Source organism: Pteronotus mesoamericanus, unplaced genomic scaffold (assembly GCF_021234165.1).
Source record: "Pteronotus mesoamericanus isolate MK-2021 breed Mesoamerican mustached bat unplaced genomic scaffold, CSHL_Meso_final contig_20, whole genome shotgun sequence".
Taxonomy (NCBI): Eukaryota; Metazoa; Chordata; class Mammalia; order Chiroptera; family Mormoopidae; genus Pteronotus; species Pteronotus mesoamericanus.
The window spans coordinates 78,864,569-78,885,947 of NW_026555085.1; the positions used below are offsets into that span (position 1 = coordinate 78,864,569).

The 21,379-nt window shown below is 34.3% G+C and overlaps 1 protein-coding gene and 1 pseudogene across 1 annotated transcript in view; one reads left to right on the top strand and one right to left on the bottom strand.

The window, feature by feature from the left end:
- LAMA2 (laminin subunit alpha 2) overlaps window positions 1-21,379 on the top strand; it is a 525,989-nt gene that overhangs the window by 265,726 nt on the left and 238,884 nt on the right. The window lies entirely within an intron of this gene.
- On the bottom strand, window positions 16,381-19,144 carry LOC129067811 (ubiquitin carboxyl-terminal hydrolase isozyme L1-like; annotated as a pseudogene).

Sequence of the window (21,379 nt, forward strand, 5' to 3'; positions counted from 1 at the left end):
TTACTAGATTTATCAGAGTTATAAGTTATATAAATGTTGAATAACTAGGCTCTTTACCTGAAACTCATATAATATAGTATATCAACTATAATAAAAATATATTTATATTTTCAAAATTTTAAACCCTTAAATTACTTCATATTTGGTATGTAAGTTCCAAAATCTGGCTTCTATAATCAGTTTATGTCTACAAGTATTGTATTGTAATTATGTTAATTTGTGAATGCACATGAATACCAAATCATTTAGTCAATCTTAAAAATCTTTTGGCAATTATCTACTCTCCTTGGGGGTGAATTCAGCCTTTCATTTAGATTAGAGAGGATTGTCAACAAACTACCTTCATAAGACTGCCATAGTAATGTGGGGAGCTAGACATTGCTTTACCACAAGAATCTTTGTCCCATAAATGTTCCCATAGTGCTTTCCATGGAGATCATCTGTCCCCAAGTCGTGAGTAAATACAAACCTTTTCTTTTCAAAATATTCCATTTACTCCTGTGAAACAAGATGCTGAAAAGATCTAGTTGAGACGCTTTTGAATATTTTTCATAGGGTAAAATGACAGATTTAAACAAACGTCAAAGTTTCTGAGAAGCTATAAATGTGATTTCTTCAAGATTTTCATTCGTGGACAAAGACAGCTTCCTATTTACAGGCTTGGGGCAGTTCAGCCTCTGTAACTTGAAGTAGTTCTGAAGCTTAGATACAAGTGGATCTTATGAAGTTTCACAAAATGTTTTTTAAAGTCCTTTTAAAAATAAACTTGAACCAGTAGCCAGTTCTTTTTTTCTCCTGAAGACTCCATGCTAACCTAGTAAAGTCAAGAAGTGTCTTTCTCTTTTCGGTTCTTAGAAGTATGCAAAGGAGGATATTATTGGTATGTGCAGTCCAGCCAGCACCGTCCCAAAGCCAAAAGTTCTTGGCTCACATTTCCAGGATTCACCAGATTTGATCGTTTCTTTTTCCCCCCTCATATCAGAAACATTAAATTTTATTGCCATAGGGTCATGACACGTTTTAATCAAAGTGCAGGAACTGTGGGTAATGAATCAAAGCAGTAAAGCACTGAAACGTAAAGTGTGAACTAGATTAAGACAGATGATAACCCCAAATTCATTGTTGCAGATGACCTTAAGAGCAGCCTTGCTATTACCACAGATGGCATGACAATCGACTCAATGTATCAAAACCACAAGTATACTCTTATAATATTGGTAATGACATTCCACTTGAAATGTCTTATTTTATTGCAAAAATGATTCATTTGTGCACAGTGGTTTTCCACCTCACTACTTTAAACTTTGTTATGAAAGGAAGAGTAGTTTATTCATTTCATGGTGACCCTCCATCCATCTCCTTGATTCCTTCATCTCCATATGCCAAGTTTGTGGGTTTGATCTATGGTCAGAAGACTTACAAGAAGCTCTCTCTCTCCGTCTCTCTCTGTCTCTCTGTCTCTGTCTCTGTCTCTGTCTCTCTCTCTCGCGCGCGTGCCCCACCCACACCACCTTCCTCTAAAATAAATAAATAAACAGCTATTTAACCATGTTTTGTGTATCCAATTGAATTGTAAAAATCTGGGTGTAAAATGTTTGATACACATTCAACATACTGGTGCAAATTATAAAGCATTTCTTAAAAACTGGCTAAAACGTATTTCATTTTTAAAATTCTAGGCATGAAAATGTGATTAGATTTGAACTACCTCCACAACATAAAATAGCAACAGGCTCCATGTTAAATTAATGATTTTCTCATTTTCAGTAACATTCATTAAATGCCTATTATAATTTGGTACTTTCTGAAAATTGATTATAATGAAAATATCCTGGCCATTAAAAAAATTGTCATCTAGTCATAGGTAAAATAAATGAGAGAATTATAGTGTTCCAAATATAAAAAGCATTTAAATTGGAGAAAAGATGAATTTATATTTCTAAATTTTTTAGTGTTTTTTCTATATTTTATGTTGAATAATGTCATATGGAAAGTTAAAAATTTCACTTGCAGATATTTAATATATATTTAAAACTGTAATCATTTTTATTAAAAATCACTTAAATATTTATAGGTATAGCATCAAATATATGTAACTTTACAGTATTGGTGATAAAAGTACCCATGTATAATAGAGAGTGGCGAATTATTCCTCCAAGAATTTCTGGTAATTTGTTAGCTTTCATGAGTTTGGGTTAAAACTAATAATGCTCTAAATCATATATGTCAAAGTATGTTGGTAAAAATGGCACTCTAAGCCATCAGTCTTCAAGAAACTAGGAAATACATGTTCTATAGAAGTGTCTGTAGGAGAAACATTAAGGCTTCTATATACATATTTTATTTAATCTAAAAAATAAGAAAGAATAAAGTTGGGTACCATGCTCAAGATGTTATGAGTGAGAAATTAGCATTTAAAGGTTGGGTGGATTTATAGTGGTAACATCATTTGTTGATTATTTGATATATTGTGAAATATTATATATTAATTTTGCACAGCGAAGTTGAGTTATGAGTTATAGCACCTTTTTTTCAACTGAAGACTCACCAAATGAACACATGGATTAATATATCACCACAGTGAAGATAGAATTAACAATACACATAAAAGCAAAGAACAAGTAAACATCATTGCTTATCATCTTTCTATATAAGAGCATCTCTCTGGCCGTAAAACATAATGAAAACATCAAACCTGACACAAAATTAGTCAATGAGTTAGAAATTAATTGCCTTGCAAAAACAGTTTTTATTATACAAAAACAATTTTGAAAGCAATTGCTCAGAAAGTTTCCTATCATTTTTTGGCTCAAAGCAATGCTAGTCTATCAACCACAAACACTCTTTTCTGCTCTTTGGGACTAGAAAACAATTATCTAACCTATATTCAGAGTTTTCTGAACAGTTTCAGAGAGATTTGAAGCTTTTTGTTAAGTATATTAAAATGCCACATTTTCAAAATAATTTTCAGATAAAACAACTATCAACAGAGAATTTAGGAGCCAAATTTCAACCAGAACCTAAGATAATTGGTCTACACGATTAGAAATGAGTATCATAACTTAATATACTCAACCAACTATGTAATTTATAGGAGACCTATGTATTTTTGTTTGTGCAGTATCTCTTTTAAGCTGTGAAAACCATTAATACTAAATACTAAACTGACCCTAGAAACAGAAATTAAAATTTTAATACTTGATAATATCACTAAGTAGTAAAAACCAAGGTTTTTAAAACTAGAAAAGCATGTTATGTCATACTTTCTAAAAACAGACCATTATATTGTTGAGTAAAAAGGAATTTTATATCAATAATTAACTTTAATATTTTCAAATAGTTTTTATTTCTCATACTTTTAAATCTTTGTTTTTTAATAAATATGTTAATGTCATTGTCCATTATATATTATATAAATACATGTGTATATATAGAGTATGTAGATACATGTATGTATGTACATATGTACTCTCATGTATGTGCGTATATATACCCTTAAAAAAGCATTTTTATTGAGAAACTGTAAAATGAAAAGTCTAGAGCCCCCTGCTCCAGGTCACTGAGCCTTAAGAAAAATGTAAAATATAGATGAGGTTTATCTTTCATGCACAATTAACATCTTTTCAACTGAGGCACTTACTCTCCTGATAGTTATATAACATTCTTCTGTTGTGCTGAATTATATCATTATATAGTCTTAAGTGCCAAATATTGACACTTAAAAGTATTACCATTGCAAATTACCATTTGATGACTGAGTTAAGTATTCATTGACATCTACTACTTGTCAGAAACTTTCTAGTCTCTAAACAGTGAACAAAACAGACTGCCCTTCTAGAGCATACATTGTAGTTAGAAGAGAGAAAATTTATCACATAAGCACATAAAATATAGTGTGTCAGATGGTTATAAATGATAAGGAGAAAAATAGAGCATGGAAAGGGTAGGGAAAGTGATGGTCGGTGAATGGTACTCAAATTTTAGATAGAATGTTTATCTGAAGAACTGAAGATGCTATAGAAGCAAACTATATGGACATGTTGAGCAAAAGGGTCTTAGAGGAAAACAACTGCAAATGTCCTAAGATATGAAAAGTCTGGTATGCTAAAAATATTCAGCAAGGGTGAATGAGAAGGAGAGTAGGAGATAGGGAGGTTGAAAATATTATAGACCTTTAGGCCATTGTAATGTCTTTACATTTTTCTCACCATGAAATGGAAAGTCACTGGTGTGATTTGAAAACAAAAGTATAATATCTGATATATTTTAACAGGGTCAATATGATTGTTACATTGAGAACTGACTGAAAGGGAACAAGGACAAAAATAGGGAGACCAGAGGCTTTGCAGTTGTTACATCAATAGCTATGATGGCTTGAACTAGAGTGGTAGAAGAAGAAGTAATGAAGACTGATTTGATTCTGGATATATTTTGAAGGTAAAGTAAAAAAATGTGTCCTGACAATTTGGCTATGGAACACGAAAGGAGTCAATGATGACAAAGTCATGGTCCTGGACAACTAAAAGAATCAAGTTGTCCTCTGTTTAGAAGGGGAAGATTGAGAAGAGCATACTATTTTGCGAAGATCAGGAGCTCAGCCTAGCTGGTTCTATTAAGTTAGAAATGCCTTTGGACATCCAGAGATGTTGAGATGATACTTGTCACACAAGTCCAAAGTTCGATGCAGGTGGTAGGGGAATCTAGACTGAAGATTTTTAAAATGTTTTAATCATTAGTAATTTAATAAATACAGATGTCATTTAAGCATGGAGACTAGATGTGCTAACCAAGAGAATGAATAGAGATGAGATCTGAGGATGGAGCCTTGCGGCACTCCAGCACTCAGAGGATAGGCAAGCAAGGAGGAACCAGAAAGGAGTCTAAGAAACAGTATCCAGAAATAGAAGGAAAACCAGGAGAGGGATGTATTGAAAGCCAATTGAGTTCATCAAGAGTATTCAGCTTGGTCAAATACTATTGATGGTACAATAAGATAAGAAATGAGAATTGACCATGGGATTTAGCAGTGAATTCTACTGATGGCTTTGAAGAGAGCACTTTTAGCAAAGCAATGGGCACAAAAAGTTGACTGGAGTAGATTTATGAATAGTGAACAGAAAGGCTTTGGAGCCAACAAGCATAGACATTTTTTCCTAAGAAGGAAATAAGGACACATATGTGTGTACTTGAATTGAAGTGGTGCTGAGAGTATTGGAGTTCCGTTGGCCTTTATATTCATAGAAAAATAAAAAGTAGTTGAGCATAAAGAAGATTTTGAAGTTTCAAGAAGATAGGAGAAAGTAAGTCTGCTGGAACATAGGAGAGGAAATGGACCACGCATTATCCAGGAACCACATGAGTTTAGTAATCATGAATTTGAAGCAAGGTCTGTCAACAAAGTGGTATATGTTTCTTCAGGTGTGTCCAGCTCAGGAGTTGTAGGTACAGAGAGAGTAGAGAAATGGATTTAACGAGGATGTGGTTTAGCTAAAGAAGTGCAAGAAAACTAGAGAGGGTCAAGGCAGTCAAAACTGCATGCCAAGGAGAGATTAAAGTTATTTATTGGTCATGGAGTTTGTGGTGGTGATAGAAAAGCCTCAGGCCATAACAATTTTCCATTTTTCCCTCCTTCTAAAAGGCTATTGACATCTTAGGTAAGATAAGTTTTTGTTTTATAGAACTGTACAGGGTATTAGAAAATATTTAGCATCCTTGGCCCCCAGACAGTAAATGTCAGCAGCACTTCACCAAAATGAGAGGAACAGTATGTGATCTTTGACAGTTTTTATTTCATCTCATTGCATTTTATTCTTCCTTGAAATTAACTTTTTACTGCAGGCCCCCCCAAAATCAAAGCTAGTTTATATAATGTTAAAATACACAAACACAAAACCCAAGCCAATCGGTTACATTGAGTACAAAATATGCCAACAAGACTCGAAATTTTAACGTTTTAAAAATTATACTTTACTGAACACAGAAAGTGTTTTATGAATCATTTAAAAGTTGTCTTATTTCTTGGTTAATAAAATTATATAGGTTTCAGGGGTCCAATTCTCTAAAACATCATTCTGTGTATTGTATTGTCTGTTCACCACCCCAAGTCAAGTCCCCTTCCATCACTATTTATCCCCTCTTTACCAATGTCACCCCAATAAATTGAATATAAAAAAAGAGAAAAAAGCAATCATATATTTCTTAAATACATTAATAATAGATTTAACTGAAATGTATTTAATATCCATATGCATACCTGGAATGGATTAAGTGTTCTCAGATATTCCTGGCACAGTGCTGATTGTTTTACCTGCATTACCCTATTTGATCTTTACACAGTGCTCTGAAATATGTATAATCATTATCCCTATTTTATAGCAAACAATAAAAATGCGCTTATTACTTGCAGAATGAAGGCATGTTTTGCAGTATCATAATATGGTTGTTCACTTTCCATCTGTGTGTATTGGCACTGAAGAGTTCTAGGCAGCTAAGGAAGTGCTGTAGCATCTACCTTTTTATTTACAGACATAAACACACTTTCTTCTTTTGTTCTTTAGTTCTTCAGACTCTCATGAACTTTATTCTACTTCATTTATACACTGATGATTAAAATAGAGAGCTTAGATTTTTAACAAAAAAAGCTAGCAAAACATATGCTCTCCAAAATATTGTTTAGTGCATTTTAAACATAAAATGATTCAACAACTTAAATAAAATCTTCAGCTTCTGAAATGAAATGTCATTAGATTTAGTGACATTTACTTATAAATGAATAGATTTCCTCTACCTCTATGTAGTTACCATTGCTATATGAATGCAATATAAATGGAGTTCCAAATTTTATTGTAAAAAATGATATAGAAATAATGATTGTCACTAAGGTCCCCATGACTGAAACTACATTATGCAATGTTCTTTCCTTTCAGCTCAATAACTTGAAAAATATAGCTGCCTATTTAAAGAAAACATATTCTTTTTTGGCAGAATATTATTATCATACAGCATATGTACAATATGGTTCTAATTTGTGTCTATATGTGCTAGGCTTAGAAAAGCCACTTTAAGTTTTACTTAATTTATTTTGGAGTTTAACCATTACTTTTGACATGATTTATATTCTAAGGAAATCTCAGCTTCTTCTTACTTGAAATTCAGCAAATTGACATTGGATAGAGAGAAAAAGTATATGCTCTTATTATAGCTGTGTCTTCTAAGGCTACAGTTCTGTTAGAAACCTGTCAGAATTTTCAGTGTATGCCTTCCTTTTCTGGATGTTATGATTTAATCTGCTAATTCATATTGCTTTCTGAAAACTGTGCAGGCATCCTGTATTTTAGAACAAAATCTATATATGCAAGTTCCTTCTTCATCCTCCATACCTCTACTTCCCAAAATGTTTTATTTTTATTATTTCAAAATTGTTATCACAGTAACTGATTCTCGATTGGAATTCTGGGTCTGTTGCAAATATGGTAGCTGGTGACCCCTGAGGAATTTATACTGATTGATATACCATATGTGATAGGCTTAATAATGACGCCTTTAAATATGTCCATGTTCTACCCCAGAACCTACAAATAGGTCAGTTTATGTGGCAAAAAAGGACTTTGCAAATGTGATGAAGTTTAAGGACCTTGAGACTGGGAAATCATCCTGGATTATCCAGAAGGGCCCATGACAGCTAAGGGGGTAGGGGGACAGGGAACTGAATGAAACAAGGTGAAGAGATTAGCCAAAGGGCATGCATGTGTAACCCACAGACACAGCGTGGTGATGGCCTGAGGGAAGTGGGGGCTGGGGGCTGATTGGAGGTGGGCAAAAGCGGAAAAAAATGGGAACATCTGTAATAGTGTAAGCAATACAAAGTAAGTTGAAATGCCAAAAGAAAGTAGAAGAAGAAGGCAGAAAAGGGGGTCAGAGGGATGTGAAAATAGAGAAAGAGGAAGGACAGAGGCAAAGCCTGAAAGAAACTGTTCATGATTGCTAGCTTTGAAGATGGAGGAGCCTGTATGCCAAGGAATGTAGATGTCCTCTGGGTGCTGGGGAGGGACATTTGCTGACAGCCAGTAAAGTAATGGGAACCTCAATTCTACAACCACAATAACTGAATTCTGCCAATAATCTCAACTAGCAAGGAAGTAGATTCTCCCCCAGAGCCTCCAGAAACAATTGTAGTCCTGCTGACACCAAGATTTTAGCCATTTTAGGCTAGTGAAACTCCTGTGGGAATTCTCACTTACAGAAGGAGTAATTTGGGGTTGCTTTCAGCTGCTGAGTGTGTTATGATAGGAATAGGACACTAATATAATGTATATGGAGGCTTGTATCTTTGGACAGGAGATGGGAGTTTGCGCACAAGACCAGGAGGAAATAATACAAAGAAAAACTTAAGAAGATGTCATCACATTTGTTCCCTTTTCTCCTCTCCCCCATCTGGCATTGGAAGGGGGTGAAGGGGGCAAATGGGAGGGTGGCATATGAAATACCTCAAAACGAGAAAAAAGTAGAGGACAGGAAGCAAGGGAGGTTTTTGTGTGTATGTGAAAAATGTGAGATAAATTGTGACACAGGGTGGAGGAAGAGACCATAGTTCCCAAATCTGGCCAAGAGCGGATTTGATATCCTGAGGGTTAAGGGCAACAGTACATGAAGTTGGGTTCCCACTATGAGCACTGGTAGCTGCTAATGAAGAGATATCTTGATGAGAGACTGGAACAGATTTGCTTTGCAGATGTAAAAGGATAATAAGAATTATCCTTATTGGATAATAATGTCAGTGGAACTTCATTTCTATCCATAGGTTTGTGAGGACTGGGATCATGTGCATTATATAAAAAGACTATATTTATTATTAGAAAAGCCTGCAGTAATTAATGTCCAAATACTCAGCCATATTAAATGATGTATATATAATGCCACACATGTAAACCTCAAAACCCAACATGTGAATTATTCATCATAATAATTCTACCAATCTAGCTATTTGTTATTATGTAGAAGCCCCTGGTTTTGCTGATGTTTTTGTTTTTCACTTATAACACAGAGGCAGGATGTTCAAAGTATAAAAAAAATGAGAGGTGAGTTGAAAAGAGAATGTAATAATAGCCTTTCTTATCCATGTGCATGTTATGTTGAAACTATTTTTATCACAAGAAATCCATTAAGATTAATATATTTTCAAATGAATAAGTACACTTTATTAAAACAACAAAATATTTATGGGGTAAATTTATGAAGAGTTACAAAATCAAACTGCATTTTTAAATTAAGCCATTTTGATGCAAATAAGTCAAAATTAATATGCTCATTGTCAATTGCATGTGTTCTTTTATGCTATTTATAAAATTAAGTTACATGGAATGCGTTTTAAATATTCATTGTTAAATCATCATGGTCCTGTACTAGGAGACATAAAATTGATCATTGATTCTGTGTCTTTATAAAACTATATATAGGAAAGAAGAATACATTATTGATTTAACCAAGTTTATCTCAGCAGCCTAGTACAAATTGTGGCCTGTGTACTTGAGTGAATGAGATGCAATAGATCTGATTTGATCTTATTCTTATCTTATCTTATTGTAGTTTATTTGCGACATAAATGTATGATTTAAAAGAGCTGGAAGTGAAATCTTAAACAAAACTGAAATGTTAAAAAGATAATTTTATAATTCTAACCTTTATAAGAACTTATTGACTCATCTGAGCATGTTTTATATTTGAATGCTCATGTTAATACGATGACAAGTAAGAAAATTCCAGTGACTGGGAAACTTGGAACCACCTGAATTAGAACAAAACAAACATTAGGTATTTCAATGTACAAAGTTTTTGGACAAAAAGAATGGGTTCTTCTTAGTTACTATGCTACTAGGGTATCCAATAGTTTGGATTGTTTTGTTTTGCTTTTATCAAGCCATGGGAGAGGAGCCTGGGAGCTTTAAGATGATTCAAAAACCCTTTGGTGCCCTTTCTGAGCATGGTCAGCACCTCTACCAAAGAACAAGCTTGCTTTACCCCACTTTTGCATCCATTGACAAGGCTACCAAGCTTTTCCTTCTACTTTGATATGAAGAAAGATATTTAGATCTTTGTAAATTACACTCAAAATAGAAATATATTATTCTCTTTGCTGTATCTTTAGATTTATATTTGCTTTGCATAAGTCCAAGCTTAATACCAAGTCATACGTTCAAATATGTTTATTGAAACCTAGTGGTAACTAAAATTATAACAGCATTTTATTTGGTCCAGAAAATGATCAAATTTTCTAGAATGTCAAGTGTATAAAATAAGGCATTAGAAAAAGTTAATAAAATGATGAATGTGCTTGCCTGATGATTATGGTACACATTAACATTTCTTTAGTTCTCATTAGTTAAATATAATGTAAGTCTAAAAATGTCTATTACAGCATTAATTTGCTAAAAATGTATTATGCAAATTATCTTGCATAAAGAACACTTTTCGGAGATTTTCTTTTTACTCTTGTTTTTGAACCTTTTAATGTATTTAAAGTATATGATTTGACCACTTTTTCAGAAATAGTGAAATTCCTTGCTTGTTTTCTGTTATTTAATTATTTGATTCTTATTTTATTATTTTAAATAAATAAATTACATTATTAAACTGGGAGGCAAACTTTTCTTATTAGCATTATTTTCTTAAATTACTTGCTAATTAGAAATGCTCCTAATTTTGTCTTAATAGCTATGAAACTATTTATACAATTAGTTCTCCCCAGTACTCCCTTGTTATCATTAAAAACTTTGACAATATATCATGAATTTCTTCTTCTGTTTGATGAATATTCACTACATATTTCTTTATACTTTTGTATCTGTATGCAAATAAACAATTACAGACTTTAATACATGAAATAGTCTTTGAAAGGTAAGGAATGAGAATGTAAACATTCACCAAATAAATCTTATTGAAGATTAAAGCAATGAAAAAGAATATTTTTTATTATTTTAAATGATTCATTTTTATTAAGTATATACATTTAAATATATTATTATTATTTTGATAAAATGTACAATAAGAGCATGTTAATTTTTTTAAAAAAATTTATCGTTGTTCAGTTATAGTTGTCCCCATTTTCCCCCCTTACTCTCCCCTGCCCTACCCATCCCCCACTTCCCACATTTAATCCGCGCCCTCCCCCAAGATTGTCTCTGTCCATGGGTCCTTTACACATGTTCCTCAGCCCTTCCGCTTCTTTCCCCTGTTATCCCCCCACCCCCACTCTCCCCTCTGGCCACTCTCAGTTTGTTCTTTATTTCCATGTCTCTGGTTCAATTTTGCTTGCTTGTTTGTTTTGTTGATTAGGTCCCACTTACAGGTGAGATCATATGGTATTTGTCTTTTGCCACTCTCTTCATTTTATGTTCAAAAACAGGACCTATACCAATGCAATATTTTAAAAGTTAGTTTCATGACAAACAGCATAAGTACTTTCAGGTGTACACACACACACACACACACACACACACACACACACACACACACACACCCTGTACACAAATTCTAAAACCAGAAAATGTTTCGTTTTCATTAACTGACCATGCTATGGCCAAGTATAAATTTAAAACAATAAATAAATAAACCACTTAAATTCTTAAGAGCATTTTATGTAATAATTATTCTGGCAAAGGGAAATTAAGGTTATAACTATACAGGGTGTGGCAAAAGTATGTTTACAGTTGTGAGTACGTAAAATACAGAGTTCAATCTTGTATTATTGTTTATTAATTATCATATTATTTTCCATATGAATAACTATAAACCTACTTTTCCTCACTATGCATATAATTTATAAAACAAAGTATCATAAAGCAAAAACTCTGAAGTGAGGCAAAAGCAGTAGTCAGGAGTAAATCTAAAGCCCTAAATGCTTTCATTATAAATGAGAAGAGGAAGAAGAGAAAAAGGAGGAGAAGTTAATCAAATAGTTAACTCAGGAATCTGGAAAAAGATATGATATGTAATACTTATCACACTCTTTGTGATGAGTGACCAACTCTTCTCCCTCCTCCCACTCCTCTGGAGAGCAATATTTTTAATTCTGTTCATCCCTGTACCTTTCAAATTTATCCACTTTTAAAACATGAATTATATATTCAATATTTAGGGAATTAATGAATGAATAACATTTTAAAAAATCATTATCCATTAAAAGCAACAGCACAAAGCCATTCTATTTTGTTCTCATAAAAATATATGAAAAGATAGAACAATAACAGGTTCAAATCAAATCATTTAAGCTTTTTGATTGGCAGTTGCTGAATTTATCCAACTAGACAGTGTTTTGAATCTATGTGAGAAAAAATTAGGACCTGAGAGTTTTTCAGTCATCTATTGATAAGTGACAAACCACCGGAAAATTAGTAGTGTAAAACAACTATTTTAATCTGACAAATTTTTCAAATAAGGAATTTGGACAGGGCATTCCAGGGATGGCTATTCTTTGCTCCACTATTTTCTTGGGTTTCAGCCAAGAAGGTTTGACATTTGTGGGTGAACTGAAAGGCTGGAGGCTTCCCCACACATATATCTAGCGCCTGGGTTGCTGTACCTCAAGACACTGGACTCACAGGAGACAGACAACTAGACAACCCATACATGATCAATATGGGCAGTTCGATTTTCTCAAAACAGGTGGCTGCAGGGTAGGGGGACTTGCTTCATGGAAGCTCTGAATCTCAATAGAATATGTATCCAGGAAACAAGGCAAGAAGCTCAATATGTTTTTATGATCTTACCTCAGGAGTTGCACACAATATCTCAGTGGTCAAAGGAGCCATAAACCCACTGGATTTCAAAGGAGGGACAAAGACTCCAATGACACTCATTTGGATTTTAAACCATCATAACATCATAGTTTAAAGCTATTGAGAGTATAATAAGGACAGAATAAAATAAAACAGGAAACATGTTGTCCTAAGCAAATGGTACTGATGAACACATTTAGAAACATAAGACTGAAAACTGGGACCCAGAATCTCTGCCATGGTTTGCGATTTGGCCTTGGGCATGTAGTGTATCTTTTCTGGCCCCATGTTTTCTTAATGATAAAATAAGTGCATTGGCATAAAAAAAAAGTCTGTAGTTCTTTGATAAGTGAAGAAATAAATGAAATCAATAAGATTTTCAATCAACCTCTTTATACATGATTACTTTGAGAAATACTGCTATAGATTCTAAAGTGAGAAATATTGCTATAGAATCTAAAGTGAGAGAAGATTATTAAAGATCAAATGATGGTACGGGTAGATTTTTTTTATTATCTGTTTCATTTTGTAAGAAATATCTAATATCTCAAATTAAATCTATCACTTCCAGAATTGTATAAGTGATCTAAATAGTTTGATTCAGAAGAGAAATAAAGGTATATTTATGTCTCAGTACGCAGGTATAGATTAACTCAAATAAGTTGTATATGCATTTTTTATTATAAATGATACATTTAGTGGAGTTGTATCTTTTCTACTATAGTGGATTAAATAAACTACTCCAAAGTATGGCTTTGACACTTGCTGCGATAAAAAGTTTGCTATTCTTTTTTCTGTATGACTCTTGTTAGTACATATGGCCAACAGACCAGCTGCGCTAGGTCCTCTGTTACTAGACACACAGGTAAGGAAAGTTACATCCATCTTCTCCTTGGCTCTTGTAGATAAGCATTCCTCCAACCCAGTTTGTTGACTTCCCTGTGGGAGGAAAAGTCACTGTTATATGGACCAGAAATTTTACAAAGGTTTTCTGTTGCCATATATAGAATATATGCAGTACTGTATATTTAATTGGAAATATTTTATGTTAGCCATTAGTGGCTGGAGATTGCTTCGTGTTTTAACTGATAACACAAATCCCATGCTTTTCCACATATCAACATCTCAATGGTAACTCAATGAGAAAAGCTGATGAGGAGCCTGAAAATTAATGAGACATAAAAGCTTTTGACTCTGACCTTGAGATGCAATTTGGTATTTATGATGTTAAATTACTTGCCTCCTTTTAAGTAGAGAAACAGCTGGTCTGTGTGGGAGGGATGTTTAGTTATGATTGAGAAGAAAAAGAAACAGAAAATTTAAAACCCGAAAGAAATAGTATGTAGAATAAAGTACATACTAGAAAATTCACTGCAATATGTTGAGTTCACAGACTGTATAAAGGCCACCCCCTGCCAAGAAGTATACAGTTGCCATGCTGACGTGAAAGTGCATGAAGAAAATAAGTGTCCAAAGCTGCATAAATATTGCTCCCCCGTGAGAGTGTGAGAATATGTGTGTTTCATGTTATGATTGATAGGACTGCTTTTATGCACCACTTTGAACTCTTAGCAGGAACTTTGGAGTGTCCTGAGAATCGGTCTGCCTTTGTATGGCAGGAACTCTGTTTTCTCAGAAAATAGTAAAGAAAACTGTTTGTACTTTCTTTCTATAAAAGGGTGCCTCTGGTTTGGGAGAATTGGAGAACTTAGTAGGAAAATCATATAGCTTTTAAGAAATGCTCAGCTTTATTTCAAAACTTTGACCATAGTTATTTTTTCACTTCTGGTTTTGTGTTTCTTTGTTGTCCAAGGGAGGCTGTACTTTGACCTACTGCTAATATATATTTGATAAATTTTGTAGATTCTGGTGAGGTTATTGTCTTCTAATAACTTACCTATTAAAAATAAAGGAAATGAAGATGCATCTAAAATACTGTGCAAAGTATTTACTGGAATGCCATAATTTCTGCATTTTAGAAAGTTTCCCTAGTGAAGCAAGAAGTCTTGAACACCTAACTGAAGTTTCATTACCTGATAGGCATCAAATTTCTATTGCAATTTATCTCAGAGAATTTGAGAACTAAAAACATTAAATAATAGAAGTATACATATGTTTTGTTTTCAAAATATGTTAATATTACTTCATATCAAAATAATGCAATAAAATAAACAATAAAATCATTGAAATAATTATAGCAAAGATGATTTTAAAGCTCATTTGCTTCAGAATAACACTAATCCCCTCTCTAATCTTAGTCCATATATTTACTGTGTCACTCTGGGTAAATTAAATTAATTTTGATGTACAAATTGTGTCATATCTGAAAGAATGAAAGTATCTACATTGAAGAAATTCATGAGAGGAACTAGGTACAACATATTCTTTATATTTTCTAGCAGGTATATAGAATTTATTTAAAGATTATGTTGCTTCTCCTAATTAATCTATGAATTCAGAAAATTCAAATAAGTTTGTTAATTTGAGTCTAAGTGTTTGGTAGAAAATACTATTGTTTCTTAAGCATGAAAATATGCTATCTTCATTAATACAACAAAACAAAGTAAAACTTTGCTAAAATGCCATTTTTCTCACTGCATTGGCAAAGTTCCAAAAGTTTGATAACATACTCTGTTGGTGTGGATTTAAGGGAAACAAGTATTTTCTTTTATTGGTGGTGGTATGTACAAAATCTAAAAGGTTAGTTTGGCAATACCTTTTTAAATTACAGCGATATATACATTTGAAACAACAATTCTATCTCTGAAGCTTACACCAGTTAATGTTGCACATATAAGATATAGCTAAGCACATCGTTATCCATTGTAACAATATTTGTAGTAGAAAAGTATTAAAAATAGACATATCCATCAGTACTAATTGTTAATAGAAATTAATAATTATAATGGAGAAGAGAAACATCCTTCAATGTGACTAATCTATGTGTTAACATTTAACCTCAAACAATACTCACACAGCCTTATGAGATTTATTATTATTGTTACATTCATTTTGAAGATGAGAAAATGAAAGCATGAAGTGATTACATAACTTGCTCAAGGTTAAAAAGTTGGTAGGTAGCGAAACCAGGTTTTAACCTCACTATCTAGCACTTGAGTCAATGTTTAACCTCTTTGAAGATCGCTGATGGTGTTTGGGGGGAGGGGGGGAGGGGGGGAGGGAGAGAGAGACTCCATGGGGAGTATTTAAAAATGTAAACATAAATCAAAAATGTATCTCAATATCACTGAAGTAACAATGTGACTCTGAATAATTTAACCTCCTAGAGCCTCAATTGCTTTTTTTTCCTTATCAGCAGGAAAGTTTTATTCCTTATTAAGACAAACAATTTAAACCACATCCAAGGGCTTCGCTTACAGACACACACCAAAGCAGCCAGTTAAAGCACTAGATGCTGAGGGGAGCCGTGCAATGGGGGCAAGGCTTGCCTTCTGAAGCTTACACCCAACTGCTCAGTCGCAGCTGGGCTCTGTGGGCGTTCGGGTGTGGTTTGAGGGTGAGAATAGCTACAAAACCAAAGGAGAACAGCGGTTTGCTACAAGTATGGAAGCATTTTAAGAGGGGGCAGGGGAAAAGCTTAGTCCCTTCAGATGGGGCCTTGGGTGACCTCGCAGGGAATCCGGGCAGAACCCCGGACTTCCCCTGGGCCGAACGCAGTGAACTCCCCGCAGGCCTGGCGGCGTCCTGCCGCAGCCAGTCCTTGGCTCCGGTGCCACGGTTCACTGCGGAAGGCGAGCTTCCCCCACGCTCACAGGGTAGCCATGCACGTTGTTAAGCAGAAGGAAATGAAAGTTAACCGTCATCTTCCCGATTCTAGCCTTCCCGCGCCTTGGGGTCATGCGCTGCCTGAATGGCCTCATTCCTTTCGAAGCATTTTGCCCTGTCCTCAAGGTGACAACTCCTCCACTTCACCAGGAAACGGTGTCTGGACTGACGCATCCTCCAATTCCATGTCGCCTTGACTACTGGCCACTGGGTGTGCAAGTCCGATGATACCATAGGAGGTCCCGATTGTCTGCTGCCTGAAGTACACTTTAGGACTGACTGCTCCCTGCAGTTCTTCGAGCTCCTTTCTCCTGAAGAATGGAAACAGCGGCAGTGAGCAGGCCTGCGCCTAACCGAGCTCAGGGCCTCCTTCTACAGCCGCGGCCTGGCCACGGAGTCGCGGGTGGGGAGCCCCAGCCGGGCCAGCACTTGTTCGGCATCTCAGGGTTAATCTCCATAGGTCTGAACGGCAACTTCGCCAGAGCCCGGCGAGATCACAGCTCCGAGTAGAGGAAAATCCTCCATTTCTTCATCTTTAGAATATAATAATAAACAATAATCATAGTAAACCTACAGTACATAGTTTTCGTAGATTAAATAAACTGATGTGGAAAAGTACTGTTGAAATTCTCAAGTTTCATGCAAATATTAGCTTGATTTATATATGGCTCAGTAATTGTATCCCCTTAGTTTTTCAAGCCTACTACATTTTTTTATGTTATCTATACCTTGATTTTTTTTTATTTTTTTTATTTTTTTATTAAATTAATTTATTTACTTTTTTAAATACATTTGTCTCTGCCTTCCCCCCACCTCTTTCCCTTGCCCCCTCCGACCTTCCCTCCCTCAGCTCTTCCCCTTTGGTTTTGTCCATGAGTCCTTGCTATACATTCCTTGACTTTTCCCTTCCCTTCCCTTTCCCTGCCCCCCCCCCTCTTGTCTCTGTTGATTTCTTTTCCTTTCAGTGTTGCTGGTCATATTTTCCTTGCTTCTTTGCATTGTTGGTTAGGTTCCGCTTATAGGTGAGATCATAAGGTATTTGTCTTTCGCCCCCTGGCTTATTTCGCTTAGCATGATGCTCTCCAGTTCCATCCATGCTGTCGCAAAGTTTAGTACTTCTTTTTTTCTTTCTGCTGCGTAGTATTCCATTGTGTATATGTACCATAATTTTTTGATCCAATCATCTACTGATGGGCATTTAGGTTGCTTCCAACACTTGGCTATTGTAAATTGTGCTGCTATGAACATTGGGGTGCATAGGTTCTTTTGTATTGGCGTTTTGGTGTTCTCAGGGTATAGTCCCAGCAGGGGAATCACTGGATCAAAAGGCAGTTCCATTTTCAGCTTTCTGAGGAAATTCCACACTGCTTTCCATAGTGGCTGCACCAGTCTGCATTCCCACCAACAGTGGACTAAGGTTCCCTTTTCTCCACAGCCTCGCCAGCACCTGTTGTTTGTGGATCTGTTTATGATGGCCATTCTGACCGTATACCTTGATTTTAAAAGTGGTATTTTTTGTTTTCAAACTTTGTAAATCCAGATTATAGTGATTTGTCACAATGACATGGTAGTTAGAGAATCTTGATCTGTGTGGTTACAAATTTTTGGAAACTTTTATACAATGGCAACAATAACAAATGTAATGATAGCAGCTAACCTTTATTTTACATTTATAAAATGTCAAGCACTATTCTAGATTATTCCACTGAAGTCTCACAAGAACCCTATGAGGTATTTACTGCTGTGTTATCTCCATTTTCCAGATGAAACCTTGAGACAAAGAGAAATTAAGTAATTTACTCTACTTATGCACAGGCAATAAGAGGCAGAGCTGACGATTTTCTTCACAGAAATCTAGCTGTAGAAGCTGTAGTCTTTCCCACTATGCCATTCTCTTTCTCTAAATTTGTCTATACAAGTAGTTTTCTCTTAATGAATGTGTTATTCTGTCCTATAAATGCTTCATTTCTAACATCACAGGTCAGGGAGCAGCCGCGTAGAAAGTTTATTACTATTCGGGTACTCTACAAAGGACATTGCAAAGAGTTACCCTTATATTTAATTAACCAACTATTAATAAATTAGCTCAATCTATCAAAAACTTAGTATTTTGGCATTGGAGTTATCCAGTGATATCAGATCTTGCCCATCCTCCCAGCAGGTGTAGGCATTCCTTCTCCGTTATCTCTGACAGATGGACCCCTATTCATATATATTCAGGGAACTAGAAACCCTCTGAGTCAGCTCATTCCATTTTCAGTAGTTCTAGATATTAGAAGTTAATTCTAACACAGTATTAAAAGGTATTCCCTGCCTTCTATTTCCTTATATAGGTCTATTTTTGTGCTACAAACAGAACAAGTTTTCTTCCTGTTATATATGATAGGCCTTCAAATGTTTGAAGAAAACAATAATATTTTCCCTAAGTCTTCTCCTTTTAAAGTTAAATATTTCCATGATCTCTCCAAACCTCTCACTCAGCTTTCATGGCCGTCAACATTCTGGTCACACCTGTTTGGATGAGCTCTAATTTGCCCGCCTCTCTCTTCAATGGTGGTGTCAAGTTCTAATCGTAGTGGGATCATTGGTTCCTTTAATCTGTACTCTAGGTGTCTTCTTAACTCAGAGAGTATGTTGTTTGTCACTATATCAGAACACATTGAAAATGTATTTATGACTTACAAAATATGTACTAGTGGGTGCTAGAATTTACACTATTATTCTAACATATAGAAGGTGGCAAAAAGTAATGCTATATACCCATATTTTCTTGTGTATACTGCGCACCCATGTTTTTGGCCCAAATTTTCAGGAAAAAAATCTTTCATGTTAATATTTTGATTCCATTTTTTATTTATTTATATTTAAAAACAAAACCAATTATCACATTCCAGGGTTTTATTTTGCATACAGATATTGTTATTGCTTTCTAGAGTTACACTTTTAATACATAAGCATAAATAAAATAATTCAAAACATTTCTATAGATACAAAATTAATACTACCCCTGTATATATGTGCACCCTTTTTCCCCATCAAAAATTTGCACATTATACATGGCAAAATACAGTAGTTTGTTTATGTGTGTAAACATCTAAATGACTTAAATATTTATGTTTTCCTTTTAATTGCTGCTCAAAATTCCTAAATTCTCAAAGTTTCTTATTTAAAAAAAAAGAACGCATTCATGATTTGCCCGTCAGTAGTACAGTAAGTTCCTATAATAAACTCAAACCACTGGAAAGCTCAACTAGACATACTTCCTTTATTCTCTTTTTAGGACTGGTAAAGAAAGATAAGAATAGAGAAAACAATAAAGACCTAATTTATTAACAACCACAAAATATCTTACAAGGGTGGTACTAATTTGTCCTAGTTCTATATGCCTTCTCCATCTATAATTAATTATAGTGATGAATATTATATATATTATATATTGAATATTGAATTGTATATATTGAATTTGATTAAAATTCAGCAGATATTTATGTAGCATGTACTATTTGTGAGTTGCTTGTGCAAAGTACTGTAGGAAACATTGAAACGTGAATAAGATCTGAATTCTGCTACCACTGTGATCTCTTCCAGAAACTCTAAAATTTTAAACTGCATTTAGAACTTTGAAATAAATCTTATTATGATTAGTTTTGTGGAAAGTGTGTATGGCATTTTAAGTTTGGAAATGATCCTTATTAAAACAGTATAGCTTACAACATTTGTTGAATATATACTATATGCTAGGTACTAGGTGAGGAATTTTATGTGTATTTTCTCATTTCGCCCTCCGAACAAACTTCTGAGATAGCTGTAATTTAGCTCATTTTAGTGAAAATTGACTCAGACTCTGAAAACATAAATAACTTTCCTAAGGGCCATACAGCATTTAAACGCAGAAACACAATCCAAATTCAGGTCTAGAAAATCTCCAGGTATGAGCTTGATCTTTTGTGTAGTTTATATTTCTTATATTTAATAGACATATCAGAAAACTAACACAGCTCTGTCTTCTCATTATGGAAGAATTTATTGGCCTATTGACTCTTCTGGGGTGAAACTTAGTTTCCATTGTACGTGTGGGAAATTTTTCTTCTGAAATTCACAACCAGCTTCTACTGCTGTAGTAAAGACTCACCTGCAGAGTTCACAAATAAGGGAAGGGAGAAAAGGGAATCGTGGTAAGTCAATTTAGCATCCAATCAAAATAGTATTCCAAGACTGGTGTTCTGGCTGCTGCTTTTGCAGGAAATAGTTGACTGCTATTTCAAAATAACCTTTTTCTAAATAATGTAACTTCATTTAAACACACAGCTCTTCCCACCATATTCAGTGTCCTTAAGGGTTTTCTCATTGAAGATTATCTATGGGCAAGATGAGAACTCTGTTTTTTATACTTTCTTCCCTACTTTTGAAAAGGATACAAGGGCTGCATTCTACCCCAAGTAATAAATATCTTTCTAAGACAAAATAGTTAGGCAGTGAGAGAAAGGCTAACTAAAATTCTTTTTCAAATAGAAAATAACAGTGATGGTATCTTTTTTATAGTGTTCTCATAATTTCACACAAGTATAATACATTTTGTTTTTATCCATTTGTCATTTGTGTGAAAATAGTGTGTTTCTCTTTAACTTAATGGAACTTGCATTAAAATGTGTCCTGTTACTTTAATCACCATCAATATGATGCATCATGCACATATAGTTTTCTGTTTTAATGGCCGAGAACTTAAAAAAAATTAAGACCAGGTCAATAAGAAGCATATGTATATATAAAAATCATAATTTATTATTTGATTAATTTGATGTATTTTTTGTGCTGAATAC